The following is a 15,805-nucleotide window of genomic DNA, read 5'->3' on the forward strand; positions in this document are numbered from 1 at the left end:
AAATCTCACCCTATAAAATATGCGATTTTCGGAAAATGACCAAAAATGTCAGTTTTTGCAAAAAAAATCCCCCCCCCCCCCCCAAAAATAAAAAAATTAAAAACACACCCTATTAAATCTCACCCTGATGCTGCTTTCCCACTGCAGACCAGTTTAAAGTACTGGTAATCTTAAATGGTATTTAAAACGGTATTAGCATTCCCACTGCAGCAGATTACCGTTTTAAATACCATTTAAGTTCCATTCCCATTGCAGTGAACCGTGTAAAATGTAGAGTGCCTAACTCCCCCCCCCCAGTGTAAATAGTGCCTAATCCCTCCCCCCCCAAGTGTAAAGAGTGCCTAACCCCCCGTACCTGCCCTGTGCCCCCACCTCCCCTCCCCTTGTACTTACCTGCACGCGGATGCAGGGCAGTGGGGAGGCAGCGGGGGTCCATGCAGGGTCCAGGCAGTTCCAGTGCCTGATGAGAACTAGTAGTTCTCACTTTGCGCATATGTAATGAGTGCACGTGCATAATAATGAGCCGCTCATTACATATGCGCATATGTAATGAGTGGCTCATTGTTATGCACGTGCACTCATTACACATGCACAAAGTGAGAACTACTAGTTCTCATCAGGCACTGGGACTGCCTGGAGGCTAAATAACGTTTAAGAGGCATTCCCACTGCCTCTTAAACGTTATTTTAACGGGTTGAAATACCATTTAACTTTAAACGGTATTTCAACTCTGGCACTTTCCCACTGCAGCCTTAAAACGGTAAATTGCGCTGAAAATCTGCAATTTACCGTTTTTTAGCTGCAGTGGGAAAGGGGCATCAGTATTCCAGATTGAAAGCAATGTCATTAGGGGAGATACAATAATTCCAGAATGACTCATCCAACTGACAGCAGGATTGTGCAGTTTTAGGAGTATCTATCCAGTCTTGATATATCTGCAATAAGGTATAAATCTTTCTTAACATGTGGCAACATTATGTTAAGTAGCAAAATTAGAGCAAACCTATATAGAGGCTTAAGTGTGGCAAGAAAAACAAAAAAATCAACTTAAGCCCCTTGCACATAATTTAAAAACTACCGCTCAAAGGGCCCTTCTGTGTGATATATTTTTTTTAAAGTCTAGTGTGTGTATACACATTATTAATACAGGGCCGAAACTAGGGTTTCCGGCAACCGGGGCAAGACAGTCAACCCTGCTGGCTGCCTCCCGGACCTGACAGCGCCCCCTCCAGCGCCCGGTGCGCGTGACCCCCCAGCCCCCTGCCCTAGTTACGGCCCTGATTAATAAAGATGCACGCTCCCACACATCGCTAACGACCCGCCCGTCTGCTGAACATGAAAGTCAACTTTGGCATTATAGCCAATGACTTACATGTTCAGTGGGTCCTGCTGATGCCACTGAATGATATAAATTACCGGTTTACACTGAACATCGATTTTCAGAAGGAAAGACTGCCAACATTGCAAATAGAGCATATCGGCTGGTGTGTCTGGGGCTTAAGCTATGAACATTTAATCAGTGAGAAAAATTAGGCACTAACTATAATACAGTGTTGACTAATGACTAGATGTTGGCACAATCATAAACTTACCACCGGATCCAGTATTATTCTATTTCCGTATGTAATGCATATTGAGATTCCCTATATAATATTAAGTGGGTAATGTTGCATTCATCACTGTGGTTATCAATGGTTATTTTAACAATAAGATTTAAGATCATAACTTTACATAGGGAAGGTAATATTTGATATTGAATATTAAGGATCTTTCAAACTATTACATCAGGATCACATTTTGCACATATGTAAGCACATGTAATATCTTTTTTATCATATAAAATAAATGCCACGCTTTTCCCTTCTTCAGGCTGTGACTATAGTAAATTCCAAGTCCTGCTCCATAAGTTTATATGCCTTCCATGGGCAGATGAACACATGTATCTGTGCATAGAATTGTTTTTCCCTCCCTCATGTCTTTCCTCACCTGTTTTTTATCCCTTGGAGTCTAGATTCAAGCGTAGACATATTGGCAGGTATTCAATGCTGTTTGCGAGTGGTGACGGTGAGCAGGGCTTCCTGCTCTCTGTCACCACTCACCCTGAGAGCATTCAACACAGCCTCCGCATCCGCCAATTCCTCCTTGCTCCGTTTTTTGAGCGAGGGGGAATTGGCGGATGCGGCTCCAGAAGCAGCGAGACCCGCGGCTAAAAACTGCGAGTTTTCTGCAGCAGCCGCGGGTCTCGCTGTTTTGGGGAATTCTCGCCGTCCTGTGACGGCAAGGATTTCCCCACAACGTTGAATAGAGCGAGCGGCCGGTGCGGGGGTCAAACAGCGAGGATCGCTGGTTTTCAGCAATCCTCGCTGTTTAACCCCCTCGCCGGCCGCTCGCTGCGGCATTGAATACTTGCCATTGACTATCAAGACTACTAACTAATTTATTCATTAAATGTCCATGATTTAAATTCCCCCAATAAGAGGCATATACAGTACCTTTAGAGGCCTTCCATAAAGTGAAAGCTAAAGTAGTTGCCCTTCAGGAAACTCATGTTTTCATTGCACAATTCCCGCTACCCTGTTACTTCGCAAATGGGCCTTTTGAAAGACACGGTCTGGCAATACTATTCCATAACTCCCTGCATTGTGAATTGTCTTCCCAGACTTCAGAAAAGGATTGTCGCTATCTGAATCTAGTAGGGAAATAAGATGATAAAGATATGACGATAGTGTGATGATCCACTCCTAATTCTCAGCAGATACCTTTTCTGAGGAACTTATTTGAAACAATACAGAAGGTCCAGAAAGGACATTTGGTTATATTAGGGGGCTATAATTTAGTTATAGATGGGAAAATAGACAAAACATCCTCTTCTAAAAGTGTAACATTTTTTATTTATTTATTGTCAGAATTTGATCTCTTGGATGTTTGACGTATTCGCTCCCCAACTGTTAGAGATTATACTTTTTTTTCTCATGTACATAACTCTTATTCCCATGTAGATTTGATTGTAGTAAACAAATGGACTTTACAGCATTCCTGTAGCTCAAATATCTCACCGGTAGTATGGTCGGATCACGTGATAGTAACCTGGATGTGGGACTTTTACAACTCTAAAATACATCCACATCCGTGGAAGCTTTCAGAATACTTATTAACTTCTCCTGAAGTGATTGCAGCTATTTCTGATGCTTTAACTACCTATTTAGCAACAAAATCCCCTAGTGACACCTCAATTCCAACCCTCAGATGTGCCCTGAAAGCTGTTCTGCGAGGTGTAGCTATTCAGGTAGGTGCCAGACTACGTAGACAATATCTTAAACAACAGTCTGATCTAGAGGAGAGATTACTTCAAGTAGAGTCATTAAAATAGAGCCCATCCTACACATCTCTTGAAACGAGAATTGGTGTCACTTCATAACCAACTTCATAAATTATTCCTAAACCATATGAAACATGCTTATTTTAAAATGCAGCAGAAATGTTACTCCTTAGGAAACAAAGCATTTCTTGCTTGTAGACTTTGACTTAGACAGACTAGGCAAAGGATCAAAACTATACAATCTTCCAAGGGAAAAGAGATACATAATCCAGCAGAAATTGCTGAGACTTTTGCAGTTATTATGAAAAATGTCATAATTTGCAAGCTGACGCGTCTATATTCCAACCTAACTCTTCCATAATGGCTTCCTTCTTAAAAGATATACATCTTCCTTGTTTGACCTCTGGAGATTTGGATTTTTTGAATTTGGAAAGGCTCTCTGCCTGTTGAAAAGGCCCCGAGTCCAGACGGATTTACTAATTCACTCTATAAATATTTTTCTCCAGACCTTGTATCCACTCTTACCAATCTCTACAGATATGCCACTGGACATGAGTCATTACCAAAGAAAATGCTTCAGGCTCAGATTATTGTCATCCACAAACAGGGAAAAGTCCTCTCTATGGGGGTTATTTTGGTTCACTCCTTCTGGCAAATTCCTTCTTAGATGGACAAAACCATGTGCACTGCAGGTGGGTAGATGTTACTTGTGCAGAGAGAGTTAGATTTGGGTGGGGTTTAATTCAAAGTGTGCTCTACAGTATATTGCAGTGTAAAAATAAAGCAGTCAGTATTTTCCCTGCACAGAAACAAAATAACTCACCCAAATCTAATTCTCTCTGCACATTTTACATCTGCCCCCCTGCAGTGCACATGGTTTTGTAAGAAGGCATTTGTAAGATGTAAGAAGGAATTTGTCAGAATGAGTGAACCAAAATAACCCCCTATGTGCCAAAATGACAGGCCCATAGCACTACTTAATACAAATTAAAAAATCTTCTCTAAACTCATAGCGAATAAATCACCTTTTAGCCTTCATCTCATACACTCAAAACAAAATACCAGACGGGTATTTCTTTGACCTTGCAAGGGTGGGCTGTGGGAGCCATTTTTCTCTCTTTAGATGCTGAGAAAGCATTTGACCATTTGCACTGGCGTTTTCTAAAAGAAGTACAGGTGAAGGCTGGCCTAAGCAGAGCAAGTCTATCTCCAGTATTAGCACTATCTAGCTCCACATAAGCTTCAGTGTTCAGTAATCGTTTTGCATCTTCCCCCTTTGCAATATCAAATGAAACTAGGTAGGGGTGCCCCTTATCCCCCTTATGTATGTTCTTGCCATAGAACCATTGGCGGCTGTACTGCAACAATACCATCATTCCCAGGAATACAAGTAGGTTCTTCGTATCATGACGGTTTCATGTGTATTACAGACCCTGACACTTCGTTCACTGTCCTTCAGGAGATAGTCAATTATTGTAGCGAAGGTTCCTTTTCAAACTTAATGCGTCCAAAACGGAAGCTCTGTCATTTAATCTGAGCCTTGTCAAAACTGACAGGCTTCAATCCCTCTATAACTATAATTGGAAAAAAGCATGCAATCACTAGCTAGGTATCAACATTCCCAACACGCTTACCAAAATGAGAGATTAATTAAACCCTTTTAATTTCTCAGATAGAAGTGATTCTAAAAAGATGGGACGACTGGAAATATCGTGGCTGGGTAGGTTGGCATCTTATAAGATGTGAATTCTCCCAAAACATATGTACTTATTTTGCATGATGCCCTATTTGGTCCCCCAAAAGTTTAACAGTTAATTGCAATCAGTATTGATTCAAATATATTTAAAAATCCAAGCCCCTCCAACTGGCTTATAGCCATCTGATTAAGTCTAGAAAATCTGGGCAGTTTGGAGATGCCTGACTTGAAAACTTATCAAACTGCTTGTCTAATGGCCCAAATCAGTGACTGGTTTCTCCCTACTGGTACAAAAATGGGTAGATTTGGAGGAAGAATTTTATCCACACTTTGACATTTCAGACTTATTGTGGCACCCCATGCGTCAAATACCCTCTCTACAAAATACCCCACGTACTATTTTATACTCCCTAAAAGCTTGGGATGCTACAGTTACCAACTCAAAATGATTTATTTACCTCATGTAAAATGCCTTTAGTTTCTCTCTGAAGGTGAATTCAGGATTTGAATGTTTCTTCTTGTGTGTCCTGTGTTAATACCATTATTTCTGACCTACAGATGGAGCCGCCGTCTTTCAATGCTGGCGCCAGCCAGATCCTCCCGGCGGACGGGACTGGAACGCGCGTCCCAGTATCACGGTGGCTGGGCAGCGTCTCCCTGCTCGTCTCCGCTTCGGGTCGTCGATGGGGACCGTCGGGGTAAGCGGCGGACGGCAGCGAGCAGCTCCGTTGTCACGGGGCCCATGATTGTCTCATGCGTTCGTGAGCCTGTGACAGGAGCTGCCCGCTGGCTGGGGGCTGGCAGTACTTTCGCCAGCCCCTGCAAGGGCGAGAGCGGCTACATCTGTAGTTGAGGGAACTACTCTTAACTTCATTTTCTACACTAGAAAGACAATTCAATCTTCTGCAAAATTAAATATTTATGTATATCTGCATCACACACTGGATTACCAGCTTGATAAGATCCTCAGGGCCACTGTTATATGTCCAAATGCAATAACCACAAAGAAAGGCATTTTAAACGTCTACATAGATTATACTTCACACTGGCCAAATGACATAAAATTTGGTCCAATCAACTGTAATTCTACTGAATTGCTCAGAGATTGGAGAAATTTTTCACACATTTTGGAAGTGCCGCAAATTACATCAACTCTGGAGGGATGTTTTTACTCTCGCTTCTAAGGTTCTCCATATTGCCCTCCCAGCATCTCCTTTAATAGCCCATTATCATATTTTTCCTAAAGACCTTATGCATGTTGCTAGGTTCTAGGCCATATTTTAATTACTACTGTACTAGAGCTTATATAGCTGAAAACTGGAAAGACCCCTCCCCTCCATCTCGCCTCAAAATTATTCATAAAATTCACCATGCGCCTTTGAGATAAAACTCAGGGTTTACCATATGTGTATACTGCAAAATCTCCTTTAAGGGGTGTACACACCGTGTGATGTACTTTCTATTCAATCACATTTCTATCCCGATTGAAACGGGATTGAATCACACGGCACCGTGTACACATTCGATTTAGACTATATAGTACAGATCTGTACTATATAGTCTTGCCTGCACAGTCTATTTTTCTATTCTATGTCAAGCATCGGGATCGAATTGAAATCGAATGCTTTTGATTTACGTTGGTTTTTGATTCTGCTTGTATAAGCAAAATCAAATAGAAAAATAGTTTATATCGAACCGTGAGTACCCCCTATAAGTAGTACGCCCTCAGTAGAGGGTGGCAGTATCTTGCTTGAAACTGATTGCTGATTGTTGTTTCGGGTCAAGTTAACTTGTTGTCTAACAAGTTGGACCCGATTGACTTGAGATTTATCCTATGTGCAGGAGGATCAATCTCTTGGTTAAGGCCCCCATACACTATGCGATTTGGTCCAGATTTCAGCCGATTCAGATGGATCGGGCAGTGAAATCGGGCCAAATCGCAGGTATAGACACCCGGTCCGACCCAATGCGCGGTCCCGTGCGCATCTCGGGTCAGAGTCGGGAGGTCGGACCGGCTGCACATAAGATTTGCTAAATCTTATGTGCAGCCGGGCAGGGGACACAGGCGGCGGATGCTGGCGAGGGAGATGGGCAGGGGGAGCCGGAGCAGGGAGCTGTCAATGCTCCGTCCGGTGGAGGGAGCAGGGGGGGCGCTTCTAGTATCGCAGAGGCAGCGGACGCTGCAGGGGACACAGGCGTCAGTAACGTAGAGGCAGGCAGGGGGAGCCGGGAGCTGTCAGCACTGGAGAAAAAAAAAGCCCATACAATGAATGGGCAGACTGTGATTGGCTGAGCGCTCTCTCAGCTAGTCAGCAATTGGCTGAGAGAGCGCTCAGCCAATCACAGGCCGCCCATTCATTGTATGTTTTTTTTTTCTCCAGCGCTGACAGCTCCCGGCTCCCCCTGCCTGCCTCTATGTTACTGCCGCCTGTGTCCCCCGCAGCGTCCGCTGCCTCTGGGCTACGAGCAGCTCCCCCCAGCCACCTCGCAGCGTCCTCCACCCGCCACCTGGATGTCCCTTGCCCCCCTGCTCCCTCCACCTTGTAGCTCCCCGGGAGTTGCAAATGATACATCGCACGCAATGTATCATTTGCAAAACTTGGCACATCAGTGCTTAATCGTGTGTCCCCCTCCCGGGGAGCTGCAGGGGAAAATCAGGTCCGACTTGTCCTTAGGACAAGTCAGACTAATGTATGGGGGCCTTTAGACCCAATGCGCACAGGATTGTGCATTGTGTTCTACACATCTTGTCAGATAAATTGTCAGATTTTGTCAGATAAATTGGCCCAATCCATCTAAATTGGGTCAAATCTGACAAAATCTCACAAGTGTAAGTGGCCCTTAAGGCCCCTTAAGTCTATTCTCATTGGTGTTATCGTAATTATGTTGTCTCGTTTGCTTTAAATTAGTGGATATTTCCCGCACTTGTTTATACTATATCTTTTGTGATTGTGCGAGTTGAGTCCTGGTTCTCTTCCCCTTTCTTTTTTCTGTACACCCTCCCAACGGAAAACAATTTCAATAAAAACTATTGATGAAAAAAATATAATTATTTTTTTAAATGTCATTACAACGTGTGCTTACATGTAAATGTAGTGCAGAAAAACAACAACTGCCACATAAATGATACCGTTCGTAAATTACTTCCTTTATCTGAGAGGCTGTCAATATAAATAGCATGATAAAATGTACATATACTTTTCATATAACCAAGTTCGGAAATGGCTTTCACATCTTATCACATGCATCTTATGCCATGGCATAATGCTATGTTCTGGTCAGTGTCATGCTAATTGTGTGTTTTGACAGCTTGCCGTGGGAGGGCGCAGAAAGAAAATGTAGCTCAATTTTTGTTTTATAGGAATCATGTAATTAAACATGTTTTGGATTCCCGTAAACCGTCATAATAATGTATTTCTGACACTGTCAGCTGTGAGAATTTAACTCCAGAAAAATGTCTTCACCCCATGAGCTCTGTTCACTGTATTTCAAGTAGAGAGGTGAAATATTGTAAACTGGAAAAAAGCATCAAGATGTACAGTGGAGATATAACTAGAGTGTTCAAACAGCACAGAAGCCATTAGATTTATAGCAGGGTTTCAAAGAGAACTTTTTTATATCTTTTAAGCTAGTGGTGTGCATTAAACATCTATGAGTGAAATACGAGTAGCATTTTGGTGAACTCTGTAGAATTAGGTTCCAAAATGACTATTTTCTGGTATTGAAAGAAGTTCAAACTGGACTGATTGCTGTTTTGTAGAACGCTTTTTGCAATTCAGTAGACATAATCTAGTCAACTTCATTGGATTTAAACAGAGCAGCACGAAAATCTATTCACTCTACTTAGTTCAAACCCTTATATCGGGTTTGTGACACAGCGGTATTGGATCTTTCAAATCAAGGACAGGTTATAAAAAATGTTTATGTGAGGGGATTGGTAAATTGTCTAAATAAATGTGTTTTTTCCCCTGTATTCAGAGTTTCTGCTCCAATGCGGGTGTGGATCATTTGGTCTACAAGATGTTAATTGACATGGGACAAGGTCGACATGGGTCTATGTCGACATGGGGTTAGGTCGACAGGGGTTAGGTCGACAGGGGTTAGGTTGACAGGTCATAATGTCGACACATGCATTAGGTCGACATGGGCAAATTCGACAGTGACAATGTCGACATGGTGTTTTCACTGTTTTTTCAGCCAAATGTCAACACAGTTGACATGGACACTGAAACGTAGCCCCGCGCCCCCTCGCATGGCTTGCTACGCTCACCATGTTTCGGGCACACTATATTATTCTCCCTCCACACCCTAGTGGATGGTAGGGCATGAAATTCCACCTGTCAGCACATGTCATGTCAACATGGACAGTGAAACGTAGCACCGCGTCCGCTCGCCATGCTTTGGGCACGGTGCCTCCCTACGCTCGCCATGCTTCAGGCATGGTGCCTCGCTACACTCACCATGCTTCGGGCATGGTGGTTCGCTACGCTCGGCACACTATTTTATTCTCCCACCATGCCCTAGTGGATGGTAGGGCATGAAATACCGCCTGTCGGCTCCAAAAAACCCATGTCGACCTTTTAACTGTCGACCTTGCCCGTGTTGACTTAATGCATGTGTCAAAATAATGACCTGTCGATCCTAACCCATGTTGACGTAGACACATGTCAACCTAATGCCATGTCGACATAATGCCCTGTCGACCTAAAGCCACGTGGACCTAATGCCTGTTGACCTAGACACATGTCGACCTTACAGCATGTTGACCTAATGGTGTTGACCATCATGCTGTAGACCAAATGACTGTATCCCATCTATGCAATCACACCGCTACATCTATTTGTATAAGTAGTCGTCAGGCTTATTCTGTTTGATTTCATCTCTGACTGCGCAGCAACCTGGGATAGTGTGCACCTTGTTAAAATAATCCGGGTCCAGTGACCTGGCATTTCCACCTGGATAAAGAGCAGGCTGGATCACTGGTTCAACCTGGCTCACAGTGCAATCTGAATGGGTATACCAAGTCGATGTGACCCGCGACCCATTCACAGCATAGGAAGAGCCGGGGCTTGGGGATGATATCACTCCAAGCACCGGCTCGGCATGTACCTCTAGTGATGTCATCGACCCAGCTATAAGCCGGGTCAGTCTGCCAGTCAGAAAGGGGTCTCAGCCAGGTTGCAACCATGACTAACCCATATACAAAACGGTGTGACCCAGCAATGCAGTGTTAAGGCGGTATTGCATACAACTTGATACCATCCACTTACACCCACTCATCCACAAGTGGAAATGTGGCAGAGATGTATACGACTCTGAGGGAAAGATGTCCAGTAGCGGCACTTATAATAAGAAGCTACTGTATACTGACAAGATGTGTTAACATCTCGGCTGCCATATTAGGAGAGTGAAAACTCCTCCCTCTAGCCATCATTGCCTCAGCCTAGTGCTGATTTGCTGTATATAATCTTCTAGCTTGGCTCCACTGCGCACGTACCATCCCGCAATCTCCTGTGTGCAACCTGGACCCCAGTCACAAGTCAGCATAAATACCGACAGCTAATACCTGTCAATAAAAGTGCAGTTTTTGATACATCTGAAAGATTTTCTGTTGCCATACAATAGTATGGTTAAGGAGTCTGCAGATACCGTAGAGAAACGTGATGTTTCTGTATGTTATCAGCTTTCATACATGTCTGGGATCATAAAAAGTGTCAAATAGTGCTGGTTATAGCACATTTCTCATGTATTAGGGCCCCCGTACACTATGCGATTTTCGGCCGATTTCATCCGATTTTGGCACTTTGGGCCGATAAATCGGGTGAAATCGGACCAAAATCGCATGTGTTTGACATCTGATCTGATCTGATGCGCGGTCCCGCGCGCATCGGATCGGATCACGGCGTCGGACCTGCAGAACATAAGATATATCGGAATCTGAGCCATCATGGGTGCTTTTTAGCACCCACGATGTTCAGATCTGATATATTTTTATATACAGCTAGCAGCGCCCCCCCCCCCCCCGCGCATTGACGGCTCCCGGCGGAGGTAGTGCAGGCGGGGACCGCAGGCGTTGCAGAGCAGAGACCGTCGGCGCGGCGGGAGAATAGGAAGAAATCCTATTCAAAAGACCGGGCGGCCGCTGATTGGCTGAGCTCAGTCTTTTGAATAAGATTTCTTTCTATTCTCCCGCTGCGCCGACAGTCTCTGCGACGCCTGCGGTCCCCGCCTGCACTACCTCCGCAGGGAGCCGGGAGCCGTCAATGCGGGGGGGGGGGGGGGGGGGGTGCTGCTGCTAGTAAGACAGGGGGGCGCTGCAGGGGACACAGAGTTGGCAGTAACAGAGCCGGGCAGGAAAAGCTGTCAGCGCTAGAAAAAAAAGCCCCTACAATGAATGGGCAGCCTGTGATTGGCTGAGCGCTCTCTCAGCCAGTCAGTAATTGGCTGAGAGAGCGCTCAGCCAATCACAGGCTGCCCATTCATTGTATGGGCTTTTTTTCCCAGCACTGACAGCTCCCGCCTCCCCCTGCCCGGCTCTGTCACTGTCCCCCGTAGCGTCCCCTGCACGCTGCCTTAGCAGCGCCCCCCCACAGCAGCCCTGTTCTGCAGCCCCCCCCCCCCTGCTCCCCGGGTTTACATGTGATAAATCGAGACGATTTATCACATGTAAAAAATGGCACATCAAGTGCCAATCTTATCAAGCTCCCCCGGGGAGCTGCCGGGGAAGCTCAGGGGGAAGTCGGGGGCGACTTGTCCTCAGGACAAGTCGCCCTAGTGTATGGGGGCCTTTACCCTTTCTTACATCTCGCCTTGAGGTAACCCCCCCCCCCCACACCATCTACAAGTACAATTGTCTGTGTTCTATAAGTGACCAGTACATGTTTTTGCATGTGTTTCATTCTTACATGAACAATTACTCCCTGTAGGCCTTAAGGTGCCCGCATACACACGGTGCGATTCTCGCATGCAGTTTAAACTTTTTAGTTTAAATGTTTATTTTGCCTTGCAATGCGATTTGCGCTCCTGTGTAGTCCAAGTCGCAAGGCAAAACAGTATGTGCAGGCAGGTATTTTTATACTACATAGCATCGTGTCTAGTTCATATCACACCCTGTGTACTTTACATATTTAAATTCCATATTGCAGTCTAGTCCAAATCTTATGTAGTGCAAATAGCACAGTGTATAAAGGAATTGGGCAGGCAGCAGACATCCAGTGATGTCAGCTTCCCACCCCCACCACCGACCCGATTACCATTGGAATGCCCAGTGTTTTCATGGGAATGCCCATGAAACGCTTGGCGTTCCCGTGAGCGCGACTATCCTCTGCCGCTCCGCGCCCCCAGTCTTGGGTGTGTGTGTCCGGTTCACCATGGTCGCATGCAGGTATGCACATGCGCAGAAATGCGCATGCGCCCAACATCGCCCCCCCCCCTCCGTGCGAACGCACAGGGGATTCAAATGAATCTGAATAACCCCCAAAGTTCAAATTGCATAGCACTGAAGTCCAAATAGCAAAGCACACATATAACTCAAATCGCACCCAGCACACATCTCACCGTGTCACCATTAGAAAAACTAGATGTAATTGCAACTTTATGACTGAAAGAAATATATCAAACTTTTTTTCATTAATATATGCACAAAGGAATATATCAAATATGAACATAAATACAAAGGTATATATCAAAATGATGTTTAAATCAGATTTATTGCTGATGTTCAAAGGAGTTTCTGTTGCTGTACAAAATTCAAATCTGAATCAGAAGATGGATCTGCACTGGAAGCGGAGAGATGCAAAGCAACTACACTATGGGCTGCTGCATGCCTCGTTCAGATACTGCAATATGAGACATGCAGGCTGAAGGACAAACATAGGGGATGTAGTCAGGAGACTATGCAGAAGCCAAACATGAAAATACACTTGGAGACTGTGTACACACTGCACGCTGAACTTACATTAGGCATGCACCTGGCCTTGGCACAGGCAAATTTCTTGGGTAATGCAAAACAAAGCTCAGCCTTGTACCCTACTGATATAAGGTCACCCACATGCAAATATTCAAATACATTTCGGACATTAATACCACATCCATAATTTCATGCACTATTATATCCGCCCATGCCACTTCCCTTTACTATTTATAAGATATGTCATCTGTCCACCTTTATTGCCCATTTCAACCACTTCCAAACAAAATCTTTAGCAGCCCAATGCAGGCAGATGGGCATAACTAAAATCACTTCCATATACTTTATATGGCAATTGAAATCCCATTCATTCTCTATATTATCCATGTAATCTCTTTATGAAGTCCTCACACTCACCTTCAAAGCAGGGTCCTTTTCTCTAGCTGCCCATTCTTGAGATCATCACTTCTATCTTTCTATCTTCTCAAAGCTGCCTCCTTGCTACACAATGCACTACAACCGCCAACTCACACAATAACGCCGTCTCTAACGCAGGAGCTCCTGCCCTCTGGGACTCTGTCCCTCTACTTCTAAATCCATCCCAATGGAACTTCAGATACAGGGTGAAATATTTCCTCTCAAGCAGTAGCACTGCTGCAATGTTCTAGCCACTGTACATGTGAACTTGTATTCTGAGTGAAGTCCAGCATTAGCTTCCCCTTTCTTGTGGTATGTTCCCCCATTAATAAAGTTTTCAGGGTACTAATATCTATCTATCTATCTATCTATCTATCTATCTATCTATCTATCTATCTGTCTGTCTGTCTGTCTGTCTATACACACACACATACATACACATATATCAGTGTAAATATTTTGTAGTCCTGCAAACATAAAATACAGTATCCTATTGGAGTATTTGTGTTGTATATCCGGAGATCTATAGATAATCACAGAACACTCCGACAATGCAATCTTCAAGTAAACACATTTGTTTTCCAAATGGAAATGAATGTGTAACTGGCAGCTAGTAGTTGGCAAACACATGTTGCATTCGCCTGGAAATTGTATAATTGATTGTACAGTGCAGATTGCATTTAGGAAGGTCATTTGTTTTAAGATGTAACATATGTTTCACATAATAAGACTAGTTTGCAAAGTACAAACTGTCAGATATGTTGCTAGTTTCAGTAAATTAAATCCAGACCATAAAATATTATTGCTTATATATGCTTAGAATGGAAGGTTTATCAATTCTTGGAGAGAGATAAAATAGTAATAGATAAAGTATCAATCAATCAGCTCCTGTCGTTTTTCAGTCTGTAAAATGTAAGGTAGATGCTGATTAGCTAGTACTGTACTTTATCTCTCACATACATGTTCATCTCTCTCAGAGCTTTAATGGATACTATATACAGCTAGAGAGCATAAGAAGGTAAAATAATATTATAGCTTGTAAAAAATATAATTCCATTTTCAATGACCATATTTTCTATGCAGTCACACATGGCTGGAATATGCAACAGGACTGCACTAGTAATGTGTATGTTGTGAAGTCTGGAACACATACTGTATCACAGCTGTACTCTGCACCAGGCTGCGGGCGAGAGGAGGAAGAAAAAACAACAAACCTGCCATGACCCAACTTGGAGCTAAAGTTCCTGAGAAGCTGCCCCATGCAGTAATGCAGATTGTGCCATTCTTCATGCCAAATCCAGGTGCAGCGGCTGTCAGTGTGCAACACCAACTCTGTATGCAACACGTGTCTGCATGCATGGGCTCCAGGACTTCACTTACTTCTCATGCAACACACCACCACGCCGGGCTGGCAGCCAGAGCCCAGGCTGCAGACAACATTGCACGTTCTCCCAGTGCAGGTGGCTGAAAGGAAAGTGGTGCTAGCATTGCCGGAGCCAGCTCAGTGTGTGGCTGGGGAGGGAGGAGGCTCCATCACTGAGCGCAGAACACTGAGGAGGGGCCTGCTACTGTTGCAAAGGAGAAAAATGTGTGAGCCTGAGGTGATAAAAGTCCCCGAGCAAGCAAGGAGGTGACAGAACTGGGGGGCTGCCTTAATTTCATGTATGTATTTCCTAACACAAACTCCTGGAATAGAGAGCCCTTTTCACTGACGCTGTCCTGCGTCTGGCAACTCCTTTCCAAAGAGGTTCTGCAGCAGCCACCATTTCTGCTCATGGCTATACACATACAATCACACACCTTTCGAGCATCCAGAATGTTATTTGGGCATTGTACAAGCTGTGACCGTTTTCTATTGCTTTGCAGTCAGCAGAGATCACACTTTGTAGTTGCTAAGTAAAATCTCTGATGTATATATTTGTATTTTAGTAAAGTTAATCTCTTTCACCCAGTATCCTGGGTCATTGCAGGCGAATGTGCAGCGACAAGATATTGTGCAACGTGAAAACACCCAGTTAAAATAAGCCAGGTTGAGAGACTCAGCCTGTGCCTGTGCACCCCTAACACTGAATGGGCGGAATGTATTCAAATACATCGCCGCCCCTCCGCAGCGATGCTATCGCACACGTACATATGCGACTAGCATCGCAATGCGTTGACAGAGATCCCCCACGATAACTGTGATGTGGTGTGCGGGTACGGGGGGGAGTGTGTGTGTCTCTGTCACATCCCAGGTCTCTCCCTCACTCCTGTTCTCTGGAAAGTGTTCTCTCCCCGCACCTCCTCCTCCCCCTTGCAGCCAGTAGGACCTCCTGGCTGTGAAATGCTGCTAGGGGGAGGAGGAGTTTGACGGAGGACGGGACAGGACTAGTGGGGTTGGCGTCTGCGGCGGGCGGCGATAAAAAGCCCATAGGCTTTTGTAGGGTATTGCCACCCAAAAGGTGACGATACCCTGGCCCAGGGA

The 15,805-nt window shown here is 44.5% G+C and overlaps 1 protein-coding gene across 3 annotated transcripts in view; it reads right to left on the reverse strand.

The window, feature by feature from the left end:
* The window catches only part of KCNG1 (potassium voltage-gated channel modifier subfamily G member 1), a 48,011-nt gene extending 33,098 nt beyond the window's left edge, over positions 1-14,913 (reverse strand). The window contains exon 1 of one of the 3 annotated variants that reach the window (XM_083146486.1): positions 14,722-14,913. The gene's annotated coding sequence lies outside the window, so the exon portion shown is untranslated. Of the gene's footprint in view, positions 1-13,341; positions 13,544-14,555 lie in introns of those variants that run through there. The other 2 variants (XM_083146485.1, XM_083146487.1) reach the window with 2 other exon arrangements.
* Positions 14,914-15,805: the final 892 nt, after the last annotated feature.

The sequence above is a fragment of the Crinia signifera genome, chromosome 6, assembly GCF_055691185.1.
Source record: "Crinia signifera chromosome 6, ASM5569118v1, whole genome shotgun sequence".
NCBI classification, from domain to species: Eukaryota; Metazoa; Chordata; class Amphibia; order Anura; family Myobatrachidae; genus Crinia; species Crinia signifera.